The following is a 10,875-nucleotide window of genomic DNA, read 5'->3' as shown; positions in this document are numbered from 1 at the left end:
CACTGAGCTAAATGCCCTCCGAAGACATTCTTAAGGGCAAGTAGATATTTTCCAGTAGATGTGTGGAGTAAACAATTGCTAACAGTCATTAAGTCAGGGAAGCCAGGTGTTGTGTGGTTAGTTTCTCTGCTAAGGGCCTGACAAGTCCTAAGTAAATATGTAGGGTGACATGCATTGTCCTTTGGAGTTGGGTTTCTCTCCCAAGAGAAATTGAAATTGAGACAGAATTAAGTTCTTTGCAGTTCTGAGGCTTAGGGCCCTATTTCCTTGCTGGTTGTCAACTGGAGACACTTGGCAACCACAGACCATCCACATTTTGCCATCCTATTTGAAACCAAAAGTAGAGAACTTCCTCACACAACCAATTTCAATTGTGCTTCCAATATAACAGGAAGGACTGAGTTCCTTTTAAGGGTTCACCTGATTAAAACAGATCCAATGGATAGTGCTTTATTTGCTTAGCTCAGAATTATCTGAATAGCAAATAAGCATGGGAGTGATATTTCATCAGAGTCACAGGTTTCTCTCACACTCAAGGTTACGAGGTTATACAGTAGTGTACACCAGGAAGGAGAAACCTTGGTACCAGTTTAGAAATCTACCTACCACACCCACCATCCATGAAAGTTGAAAGAGACAATGGAGACATATATCTCTATTATTGTGAAAATAATTCTGACCTTGTAGAAGTCTTGAAAACATCTCTATTTCCTCCATGGAGGGATCCATTATTCTATATGATCTCTAAAGCACCTAAATCAATTCCATGAAAATGACCTCAGTAAAAAGTGTTTTGTATTTTACTCATGTTTGATACTGAGAAAATTATATGAAAGCTGTGATGTCAGTTATAAAATATCATCCCACTTACTAAGTAAATTTTAATTTTAATCAATTTAAAGAAAAATACCAATTGTCTCGACTAGACTAAGGAATAGCCAGAAAGCTGGTAAAATATTATTTCTGAGTGTTACTGTAAAGTGATTTCCAGAAAAGGCTAGCATTTGAATCAGTAAACTGAGTAAAAAGATTGCCCGCATCAATATTGGCAGGTATCATCACATCCTTTGAGGGCTCAGATAGAAAAAAAGTGGAGCTGGGCATGGTGGTGCATGCCTGTAATCCCAGCACTAGGGAGGCGGAGGCAGGAGGATTGCTGTGAGTTGGAGACCAGCCTGGGCTACAAAGTGAGTTCCAGGTCAGTCTCAACTACGTAGTGAGACCCTGTCTCAAAAAAACCAAAACCAAAACAAAACAAAACAAACAAACAAAAAAAACGTGCAAAGGAAAAATTTGTTCTTGCTTTGTGAACTGGTTTTCAGGCAAAACTCCAGGCTCTTGACTCTTTGCACTCTAGAACTTACACCAGCAGCCTTCTCATTTCTCAAGCCTTCTGATTCAAGCTGAGAGTTATACCACTGGTTCCCCTGACTTTCAGGGAGGGCATCAGACTCAGGATGAATTACTCCACTGGCTTTTATGGTTCTTCAGCTTGCAGATGGCATACTGTGAGACTTGATCTCTGTAATAATGTGTGTGCCAATTCCCGTTAAAAAAACTCTTCAAATCTTAATTGCTCTGCTCCTCTAGTGGACTCAGACTAATATATATCATTTTTCAAATCGAGCCAATAATCAGCTATTACTATAGTTATACAGTACTGGGTAATTGTACATGAACATCATTAGAGGACCTTTTATCTGAGTTACAGAAGCTAGAACTCACTCAAGGACATAGTTTTTACTGATTTCTGTCACTAGTATTATGAAATATATACTTGTGGTGTGAATGTTTCGTGTTTCCTCAAAGTCTTGTATTACAACTTAATCCCCAAATGTCATAGTATTAAAAACTGGTGCTTTGAGAGGTGATTACTAGGTCATGAAGGCTCTGCCCTCATAAAGAGGATTAATTCCCTTATAAAAGATGTCCAAAGGAGCTAGTTTATCCCTTCTGGTTTATAAGGACAGATAGCACCAGGTGTGAGAAATGGGCCCTTACCAGAAAACAAATCTACTGGCACCTTGATATTGGACTTCCCAGTCTCCATAATGAAGACCTTGGGTCTACATATAAACAATAAATTTTTATCATTTATACATTATAAATGTTTTATATTTAGAAGGTATTTTAGCAACCCAAATTGACTAAGACAACACTCTGATGTTAAATTTAATGTTCAATGAAAATAAATGTTTTTACCTCTACACATTTTTACGTTTCCCTATAGAATTAAAAGAATTGTATTTTTTCTGATTCTTTCCCTAAATCAGTGATAGTTGTTAACATTTCTTGAAGGTCCAGTAGATAGCCAATTATTCCAGTAATTAAGTGTACTGAAAATACAGTGAACCTTTGACTTATGAACTCAAACCTTCCCAAGAGCTGGCTGTAACTCAAGTTTTTTGTAAGACAATACAGCTGGCATCTGAATGTTTACCTGGGTACACACTATAGATAACAAGAGACAAAAGACAGAGGAATCTCCCATTAACCTAATTAACCCAAGTTGTTCCTGTATCAGGTAGGTCATAACTTGAGGGTCCACTTTATATAGAGAGGAAGGAGAAGGTAACTAAGTGAGTTGGTGTTTACTGTATAAAAAAGTTTAGTCAGTAAGCTTATGAATAAACAGCTAGGGAAAGCACTTGAAAGAGAGTTGAGTGATCAGCCAAACTGATAAAAATTAAAATAAGATTAGGTAATGGATTTAGAATTTGGACCAAGAATGAACTTCCTCAATCAATATGGAATGCAGCCCCTCCCTACTAAAGGAATTCATAGCCCATACTAGTAAATTCCAGAGTTTTGAGGAACTTAAAATGCAAAATAATGTGTTTTCCTTTAAAATTCCAGTTTCATTTAAAGTTTAAAAGCATACCAGGGTCGGGGATTTAGCTCAGCAGTTCAGTGGCCTGCCTCACAAGCCCAAGGACCCGAGTTCAATCCCCGGTACCAAAAAAAAAAAAAAAAGCATACATACTGAAAGCCTCAATTCCAATTGATCATTTTAAATCCACAGAACCACCTGTGACAGAACCACCTAGCTACTAAAAAACTGAGCAATTCCTGTGCTCCACTTATCCAAAGTAGCTCTAGATTAACGGGACACCTGGCAACCCTCCCAACTGAAAGCTACTTCTCTTATTTCTAATAAACACAGTCTTCACTTCCACCTTCTTGTCCTCAATTTCACTCTTTGACTTCATGAGACAACATGCTCAGGTTTACTGAGTTTGTATGGCAATAGCTGGCAGCTGTTTTGCTGGTTTGTAGCATACAGCAGAAGGTACGTCTTACATCTGTACTCTTGCTATCCACCTTCCATAACAAATCCTGCATGTGATTGAAGAGGTGGAGCAATAGACCAGAAATGTGATAAAATGGGAATCATTTTCTTCTATTTCTACCAACAGACTCAGAAGCAAACATTACAGGAAATTAAAAGCAAGGTGCAGAATTCCTTGCAGATACTACTAATATCTTTATGAGAAAATATGAACAATTCAGTTAAATAGTTTAAATATTTGGCTTCTCTATTTTAAATATTACTTATTTGAATGCCAGTGATTCATTTCGTCTAAAATTTGAATGTCAAAGTTAAGTATGGCAGAGGGCTGGGGATTTAGCTCTGTGGTTCAGTGGCCTGCCTTGCAAGTGCAAGGACCCGAGTTCAATCCCCAGTACCAAAAAAAAAAAAAAAAAAAAAAAAAAAAAAAAAGTTAAGTATGGCAGAGATAGCAGAAAGTATGGCAGAAACTATATTCTAAATTGTTCTTTTAAAATAAAAAGAACACCATTTTTGGAAATATATAAAAAAGTACAGCATTATGATGTCTACTTTTTCATTAAAAAATTCCTGATTCTTGAGCTTTAGTATTAATCTTATATAAGAATTGTCTTGAATAGTATTTTCCCCCAATCTTACTAGTACTGAGGAGAAAGAGACCATGTGACAATCCACATTCTGATCCTTAAAAATTTTAGCACATCACTCCCATTCATGTTTCATTGGCCAAACAAATGGTCACATATACCTGCAAGTAGGAAGTTCAACTATATCTTTGTACAAATTGTCAGGGAGAACAGAGACAGACAGACAGACAGAGACAGAGAAACAGAGACAGTCAGAGTCAGAGAGACAGAGACAGAGAAATAGGATATTTAAAAAGAGTCCAAAGGACTATCAGGCCTTCTAATGTCTTTCAAATGAGCAAAGGACTGCTAGGACTAAGCAGAAGCTCCATTCTTTCCTTTCCCTCTATTACAAAAACCAATATTATTCGGGTAATAGCTCTCAAACAAAACAAAACCAAACCAGATTCCCCCAGCTGACCTTTGATGGGTAATGGAAGCAACTGAGCTATTGGCTGTTGTTGTACTAGCCTAATCTAACCCATCCAAATGCTGGTTCTTGCAGAACAACCACAATGCACACAGAACCCAGTGTCTTCTTACACTCAGGCCACTTCACTAATTTGCATGACCTTCCAGGCTGAATAGACTGAGCAATTTGAAAACTGCCTTACACACTGCTGTCTTAATAAAGTTCGTTGTACCTAAACCAAACTATATAATTACTTTTCTAAAAAATGAAGACATATGCACAAAAAAATAAAAAGTAAAAAATAAAAAATGAAGACTGCTTTTTTTTTAATTGAGTTTATTGGTACATTTTAGGTATACAGTACAGTTACATTCATTACTGGGATCTTGTACCTCTACATGACAGGTCTTGGTTCTCATTTTTTCCCCTTGTCCCTGCCCTCCCTTCACCCCCTACTCCCCTCCCCGTTTACAAACACTTTATTTCCATTTTTTCATTTTCTCATTTTTTTTTCTTTTCCCTTATTCCCTTTCCCCTACCCTTCCCATGTTGTGGGGAGAAAGGAAGACACTGCTTTTAATTTTGCCTCTTAAGATAATAAAGTATACTAGCAAAATATGTTAAGGCCCTTAGGATAAAAAGTTTCAAACATTAATAAGTAATCTTTTCCTCGACAATGATGCTAATTATACTATATTAAATGTTTTGATGCTACTCTTTACTGTGTTCATGATTCAGCTTACCTTTTATTTGCAAGAAAGTCTTACTTTGACACATAATTGAATAAATAAATACCCTTCAATGTCATTTTTTTTTTTTTTTTTTTTTTTTTTGGTACCGGGGATTGAACTCGGGTCCTTGCACTTGCGAGGCGGGCCACCAAACTGCTGAGCTAAACCCCCAGCCCTAATGTCATTTTTAATATAAATACTAAGTGATGTAAAGTGCTGAAGCTTTGTTACACCAAGACAACAATTAATAAAATACTCATATAAATGGTTATTTTGGGTCTTTATTTATTTTTATTTATATAAAATGATTGCTGAATAACATGCAATTAAATTAGAGCCTTCTGCTTCACAGCCAAACACCTTTTTTTGGATAAATTCTGTGATAAAATAACTCTCTGACATAGCCTGTTGTTATGAAAATAGAACATCACTGTCAACTTACTCATAGGGGTAGCTCAGGATAAACTTAAAGTAAAAGAGGCCAATTTAAAATTTCCATCCTTCCCTCCCCTCACAAGCATTTGCTTGGCAACTTTAATCACTTTCAATTTCTAATCAAACATGAAATTGGAAAGAAATGTATTTGCTGAATCTACGGAAAATTATTCCTATTGTGTATCTAGTGTTCTTATTGGGAATAGGGCTGTGAAGTCCTGCGAAAACACACTTGGAGAAGGCCTTCATTTGAGAAAGGAAAGACACCTAAGATCTTCAATTGACACAGTCTTTTCCATCAGGTTCAACTAGAGGTCTTCAAGATACAACAACTTACAAGCTAAAAACATGAATTATCTGAGCTTCCTGCTGAGGAAACTTTGGGATATCGATGATTGTTTTAAAGCTCAGTTAAAATATTTCTTAGCCCAGGGACATGATTGAACACTGTAATTTTCATAAATGTTAAGGCTTTCTGATGTAACTGATTTTATATAGATCCATACTTTAAATTTCATGTTCTAGTTCTTTCCTATATTTAATTCTCAAGAACTGCTTACTTGCCTCATACACAGGGTCCCCCTCTCTCAACTTTACAGTTGCCTTGAGGCTATTTGAAACAGTAGGTTTGGATTGCAAGGTTAAGATCTTTAACCTGTTCTTTGCTTAAAGATTGTATCATTTCTTTTAAATCTGAGAGATTTGTTTTCCATGTCTCACTTAAAACTCAATTTTATCTCTTATTAGGTAAGGTCTAGGGGCTGACAGCATTTGTAGCCCCAAAAGGCCTTTGATCTCTAGAATTTTTCAGATTGTCCTTTCTAGAAAATCAATGCTCATCTGAGTTTTATCTCTTTCTTGTAATTATCTTGCTAAAGTAAGATAATTGTAGCCAATACATATTATCATTCAGCCTCCAACTGCTTTCCAGAGTTAGAACTCACTAGATTCACAGTCTATATTCTTCTCATTAGGGACAATGTCACTGAATATTTTACCAAAGCACAGTTGGACTCTCTACCTAACCAATCTGCTAAGCTGTTTCTTTCTTGCCTGCTACCTATAAATTCCAAATAGCATATTTGCTATTTCTGACAGAATCTTCCAAAGACCAATATCTATATTCATGTGGTAGTAATTATCTTCACTTAATATTTCTTTCCTTCCATGGCATATGATAGGATTGCATTTTTCTGCTCTTCTTAGAGATAGGTATTGCCATATGAGTTGCTTTGATCATTGAAGAGATATACCTTATATACAGAGAAGTTCAAATTTTCCCTCTGAGGGTTTGACAATTTTAGTTTATTAAATAAACTAATGATAGATTAACAGGGGGAAAAGCATGTTAATTTATTAATGAGGAAAAATAGAGCCATGTACAGGTATGAGACTCAAAGAAAAGGCCAAGTAAGTGATGCTTACATAGAATTTTCAGTCATAGAAACAAATAAGGACTTGATGCTATAAGGAGGCATCAAGTTACAAAAGTGTGAAGGGAGAAAAATGCACTAATAAATGATTGTCATATTATACAGATAAAGTCACAGGAAACAGCCTTCAGAAGAATATGCAATATCCTATAGAAATCTCTGGAAGAACCCAGCTAAGGCACAGCAGAGGATGAGAGAAAGTCTGTTTGCTTCCTCTTTGTAATTGTTGACACAGCAAATCTCCCTTACAAAAGAGACAGCCTTTAGAACTCTTATTTCTGTGGCTCTCCTGAGTAGTCATCTCAAAATATGCTAAAGAAGAGTATTTTTGGGGTGGCCTACTTTGTTCTCCCTCAGAAACCTTTAAAACCCACCTATGGTTAATTATAATTTTTTCTCATTGCCATAGTAATCATGGTAGTATGAGTCAAAATGTAGTTTTTATCACACTAGCTCCATGAGTAACTATGATTAACAAAATATTCTAGATAACATATGGTGTACAAGAAATAAATTTTCATTGTAATATGATTTAAATCATATGGCTTAATGTACTCTATGGCTTAAATGTGCTCACCAAAGTTCGTGTGTTGGAAACTTAATCCCCAATGCAACATTGTTAGGAGGTGGACCCTAATAAGAAATGATAAAGTTAATAGGGCTCTGTCTCTGTGAATGGACTATTGGTAGTATCACTGCAATGGGTTAGTTAACTCAGAGTAAGTTTGGCTAAAAAGTGAGTGTATTATCTACTTTCTCATGGAGACACAGTACCCAACACTTGCAATTTAAAGGAGGCAATGTTTATTTGGCTTACAGTTTTCAGTGGATTCAGTCCATAGTCAGATGGCTCCAAAGGAGTGATAGCATGGCGGAAGGGCATCCTTTGGCAATCAGAAATCATAGAGAGACAGAGAAGGCAGGAGCTAGGGACAAGAATTCAATATACTCTTTTAGGTCATGTCCCAGGAACCCACTTCCAGGGAGGCCCCACCTCCTAACAGCACATTCAGCTACAGAATTAATCAATGGATAAATCCAATGACAAGTACAGCACTCCCATGATCCAATGGCCTTCCAAACACATGACACTTTTGGGGGACATTTTAGATCTCTACCGTAACAGTGAGTTTGACCTTTCTTTCTTTCTTTGACTTATGTGTGCGCTCTCTCTTGCCTTTCTGCCTTCCATCAAGACATGATGTAGCATGAAAGCTCGTCAGGCCTCTCAATCTTAGACCTCCTATCCTCCAAAACTGTAGGAAACAAATCTCTCTTCTGTAAAACTTACCCAGTATGTAGTATTGTTAAAGCAGTAATAATGCACTAAAACAATACAATATTGAGAGATTTTGTGTGGTTACTGTAACACAGCCCATCCCTGACAGACACAGTCAAGGTATAGCAAACTATCACAAAATTTCAGTAGCTTAAACTAAGAAATTTATTTTTTCTTCATTTGACACTTCAATGAAGTGGTATTTGGCAGAAAATCTTCCATGTGATTATTTAGGAATCTTCTTCTATTTTCTGACTCTATTATTTCCTAGAACTGTGCAATTTTTTTCTGAGTTATATCAATCTGGTTGATTGGCAGGCAGAATGAATTTTTATGGCAATTCCTGAATGCAAAGGAGGATGGGAAGTACAATCTTTTTTTTTTTTTTTGTGGTACTGGGGATCGAACTTGGTCCTTGTGCTTGTGAGGCAGGCGGCAGAACCACTGAGCTAAATCCCCGGCCCCATGGGCAGTATAATCTTAACGTATACACCAGACTAAGAAAAAATGATATTTAGTCAACATGTAGCACTGTCAATAGTGTTCTTTATAATCCTAGTGCTCTATTGAGTGAGCCTGTAGGTCAATCAAGCTTTAATTTGTTTTCAAGGTATTTGAAGGGCAGGCTTCACAGGCACGCACCCTGAGCAGTCTCAAGGGGTGTCATTCTAAGAAAGACCCTTGTTTTTTAATGCTCTGTGAGCATTAATTTTTGAACAAAAGAGGGCTGTATTTTTACTTTACTCTTGAGTTTCATACATTTTGCGGTTGGTTCTGAGTGCAGATTTTTACAGGAAGATGTACATGTTTTAGCTGTATGTGCAATGTGGAAGAGCACAATGCAGGTAGTCTAAAATTTCTCTGGTTGTTTAGCCTGTAGTTAGCATGTACAGAGATGATATCTTAAAAGATTTTTTTTGTTTTTCTGAACATTCTTGCTAATGACCATCATTATCAGTATCATTTTTACTGTTGCAAGGAGAACTATGACTTTATAATAAAAATAGAAACAAAAGGTTGGTTATTTTATTTCAAAAATATGATCTTGAAACAAATTTTAAAAGTGCTATGAAAGCTATTATTTTTGATTCTCATAAGCCATATATTTCCCACATTATTAGTGCATATTAGTTATACAAATTAGTGGGTTTTATTTTGTCAGATTTGTACATACACATAATATATCTTAATCATTTTCCTATTACCCCTTATCCCACCCTCTCCCCATATTTCAGGAGGTTTCAGTGTTTAAGCCTTGTTTTCTTTAATGATAAGAAGGTTCTTGAGATGGGGATTTATTTAGCTCAGTGGCACCACGCCTGCTTGTCAAACACAAGGTCATAAGTTTGATCCTGGCTCTTGCAAATTAAATGTCCAGGCCTTCAAAGATACAAAGCAGAGTTTATGCCATAACACATAAAAGTCATCTTAACTAATTGAAGAGCTCAAGAATTGGAGAGGATTAGAACTTGAAAAGAGTCTCTGAGACTAGAGATAAAAAAGTAACTTCTGAATAACACGATTAGGGGTAGAATCAACATTAAGAAACATCTTACCCATTTTCAGTGTCTGCAAGGCAGGTGCTAATAGTAGATTTGGAGATCATTAACTATTACCTTCCTAGGAATCATTGCCTAAACTGATAGAAGAGTCTTTGTTGAACAGTCACATAAAATAACCTCTGTGATGACAGGTCCACACCAAGAAACTTCAGAAACTGCCCACCTGTCACCCATGAATTTCCCAAAGAAGTGGTGCTTAACCATGACCCAAGAATTTTCTGAATCCCATTGATATTGGCAATGTCTGAATAACCCAATTTTCGGTGGTTGAAAAAATTATTACAATTCCTAAAACTAAGAATATTGTTGCTTATATTTTAAAAGGTGTCAATGCTGTGGATAGGAAAGCCCCATCAGCAGAATTTGAGTCATGATGGAAGATGTAAATTCATTTTACATGCCTCCTTCTTTGCAATTCCATCTTTTGATTCTATAGACTACTTTAAATAAATCTCCTTATTAGATTAGAATTTATTTTTGTTTGGTATACCTTAAATACCCTAATTGATACATAATTTTACTACTCTTAAAAGTTTTTTTGTGTACCTTTTTTTGTTTTTTGAGACAGGGTCTCACTATATTTGAGACTGATTCCATCTTTTGATTCTATAGACTACTTTAAATAAATCTCCTTATTAGATTAGAATTTATTTTTGTTTGGTATACCTTAAATACCCTAATTGATACATAATTTTACTACTCTTAAAAGTTTTTTTGTGTACCTTTTTTTGTTTTTTGAGACAGGGTCTCACTATATAGTTGAGACTGACCTGGAACTCACTATGTAGCCCAGGCTGGTCTTGAACTCACAGTGATCCTCCTGCCTCAGCCTCCCAAGTGCTGGGATTACAGGCATGAGCCACTGCACCTGGCTCCCTTAAAAGTTTTGATAATGCTATCATGTTTATTTTTTCAATAACACAATTCTTTGATACTCAGATAAGATAATGCTATTTTATCTTATGGATAATAAAAGTGAGTCATAATAATGGTTAGATTTTTTTTAACCAATGTTGCAAAGTTAAAAAAGATAAATCCATCATTCTTTGTGCTATGGTTTAAATCTAAAATAATAGGGCCAGGCGTGGTGGTGCATGCTTATAATCCC

The sequence above is a fragment of the Fukomys damarensis genome, unplaced genomic scaffold, assembly GCF_012274545.1.
Source record: "Fukomys damarensis isolate Sample0158 unplaced genomic scaffold, DMR_v1.0_HiC HiC_scaffold_16, whole genome shotgun sequence".
In the NCBI taxonomy this organism is placed as follows: domain Eukaryota; kingdom Metazoa; phylum Chordata; class Mammalia; order Rodentia; family Bathyergidae; genus Fukomys; species Fukomys damarensis.
The sequence above is the reverse complement of the archived record's forward strand: the minus strand, read 5'-3'. Positions refer to the sequence as shown.